The sequence below is a fragment of the Macaca fascicularis genome, chromosome 3 (genome assembly GCF_037993035.2).
Source record: "Macaca fascicularis isolate 582-1 chromosome 3, T2T-MFA8v1.1".
NCBI lineage: Eukaryota > Metazoa > Chordata > Mammalia > Primates > Cercopithecidae > Macaca > Macaca fascicularis.
This window is the reverse complement of record NC_088377.1, coordinates 22,357,964-22,360,740: the sequence shown is the minus strand read 5'-3', so window position 1 is coordinate 22,360,740 and position 2,777 is coordinate 22,357,964. Positions and strand designations below refer to the sequence as shown.

At 36.5% G+C, this 2,777-nt stretch overlaps 1 long non-coding RNA gene across 1 annotated transcript; it reads left to right on the top strand.

The window, feature by feature from the left end:
- Nucleotides 1-215: 215 nt before the first annotated feature.
- On the top strand, nucleotides 216-1,635 carry LOC135969812 (uncharacterized). Its single transcript, XR_010585219.1, has 2 exons — nucleotides 216-450; nucleotides 1,455-1,635. It is a non-coding gene; the product is annotated as an uncharacterized lncRNA (long non-coding RNA).
- The last annotated feature ends 1,142 nt before the right edge of the window (nucleotides 1,636-2,777 follow it).

Sequence of the window (2,777 nt, the reverse complement as noted above, 5' to 3'; positions counted from 1 at the left end):
ATAATGCAGGAAAATATCAGTAAAGAGGTTCAAGAACACTTTAGGGTGACCTCTTATCAACCAGTTCTTTGCCATTTTACGAGAACACACTCCACTCTCATCTATAATAGAACAACTATTATGGATTATAATTTGAGTGTTTCTTTTGGAATATAAATGAACGGATTCCTACCCTACTGAAATTGAATGTTGTTTTCCTCTTCTCGCAGGGTGAATGTATATACGCAGCAGTTAAACAAGTCTGAAGAAAACATTTCAAGATTTTAGTCCAGGTGACATTTGTCGATGGCCTGCTAGCCTTTCATCATATGTAGCAGTGGAGCCTCTTCCTGATGTGGATCACAAATGAGGAGAACTAAGACAGTGCACTATGTGCAAGAATTCAGGCCACAGGAAATCATGCCATCTGGAACTGCTAAATGGCCAGCAGAAACTTCACAGATAAGCAAGGTAATACCTTACAGAAAAAAGAAAAAAGAAACCCACAACCTCAGTAGAATGACACTTTTTAAACACTAAATAAGTATAAGGTGTAGATTATGCCTGTGCTCATGATTATGCAGTAGGTCAAGTTTCTAGAAAATATGTATGAGAAAAAATATTTGCCTCCAAAAACCTGAAGTCTTTAAGTTGTTGTTTTTTTTTTTTTTTTTTTTTTGAGACAGAGTCTCGCTCTGTCACTCAGGCTGGAGTGCAGTGGTGACAACTCGGCTCACTGCAAGCTCCGCCTCCCGGGTTCCTGCCATTCTCCTGCCTCAGCCTCCCGAATAGCTGGGACTACAGGCACCCGCCACCTCGCCCGGCTAATTTTTTGTATTTTTATTAGAGACAGGGTTTCACCGTGTTAGCCAGGATGGTCTCAATCTCCTGACCTCGTGATCTACCCATGTCAGCCTCCCAAAGTGCTGGGATTACAGGTGTGAGCCACCGCCCCTGGCCTAAGTCATTTTAATTATAACAAAATCTTATTCATATATATAGAAAGGTGATTATTATTGTGATAATTTCATTGTTTTGACTTTAAAGATATAACGATAAAAATTTTATGATTTGAATTGATTATGTATAAGTTATGAGCCACATACTCTAGAGATATTTTCCGTAGGTTTTAAAACATCTTTGAAAGGTAGCTTTTATTGTCACTATATTACCAATGAGAATGTAGATCCAACATCTAGATCCAAAAGTTTGCTCGACAACAAATATAAATAACTGACAGAACAATAATTCAAACTTTGAAAAGGAACTTGCTTCCAAAAGTTTAAGTTGTATCACAATACATTATACAATCTTCATTTTTCAATATCAGACATAAATATGTCATGTATATTTTTGTCTAAATTATGTTGTATTATTTGCTTCACAAGTTCTTGTTGCCATCTGGATCATTAACATAACAGAAAACATAAGACATTTGCACAAGCAAATTATAATAGTTTTGAATTGATTTGCAGATTCAGTGATATGCTTTGGATCACCATGTAAAATAAGTCCGATGCCACCAAAAAGCAAGAGAGAAATGGAACACTAAGCTGGAATTTTCACAGGAAATTATAATTATAATCTTAAAAAACCACTGTGTACTTTTCCTTGTTCTACTGAAATATATTAACTCTAAATAAACAAACCAAACTGAATGAGACAAGAGTAAATTCTGTGATACAGATATACTACTTGATTTCCATTTGTTTATTTATTCCTTTATCTATTTTTTATTTTTATAGATGTAAGGGGTACAAGTGCAGTTTTCTTACATGGATATATTGCATACTGGTGAAGTCTGGGCTTTTAGTGTTGATTCCTATTTAAATTAAGTGTATATATTAATGATGGCACCAAAGCTCTAAGACTCAGGTAATACGACTGGCATTTATTTATGCCATATCATCACCATCATTATCATTCATGCAAAGCACTGACATTAAGACAGATTCAGCAACAGCAAGACAAAGAACAGAATTATTTTGCCAGTGTCACATATTAATCACATATAGTGATATTGATCGCATAGTTGATGCTCAATTGGTAAGGCACAGTAAAGCGGCTATTTAGAAGATGGAGTAAAATGGGAAGACTAAAGACAGAGTGGAGGGATTGGTGGAAATATGCCCTGAAATACAACTTAAAGTAATGCCACACATCCCCAGCCTGCCAGAAAACTGCAGGTAGAAAGGAGCTGGGTTATTATCAGATTAAGGTGACGTCAACAAAAGCTCTCAAGGCAATTTTGTGTTTTGCAGTCTTTAGCTATGGAAGAAAGAGTGCTGAGAACACATTCTTTTTTGGCTCTAACTGCACAGATAGGTGGGACTCATTGTCAAAGGAAAGTGGCTATTTTATTCTCACCACAGCCAATGGAGAAAAGAATGAGACTGTGCATGGGACAAAGCCTCATAATGGAAGTTGTTCCCATCCTGATCGATCACTGTGACAAACTGTAGCACTGGTTAACCATATAGATTTATGCCACCCACCTCCCCTACTCTAAGATGGGAGATGGTAGCGAGGATACTGGGTCCCAGTTCTGATAATGTGTCCCCTTGATCTATATTTTTTAAGTCCTCAAAAACGATTTTAATAAAGATCTGGGTTTCAAGAACACTAGTTTATTCTACTTCTACTTTCCCCTAACTCCCATCACTTTACACACCTGAAATATTGATATTTCAGATCAATGGAGGCCAATTTTGCCCAGAGAAGACTCTAATAAAGAAAAAATAGAGGGAAATAGAAAAATTGCATTATATACCTAGCAACAATTACAGTAGTGAAGCTGT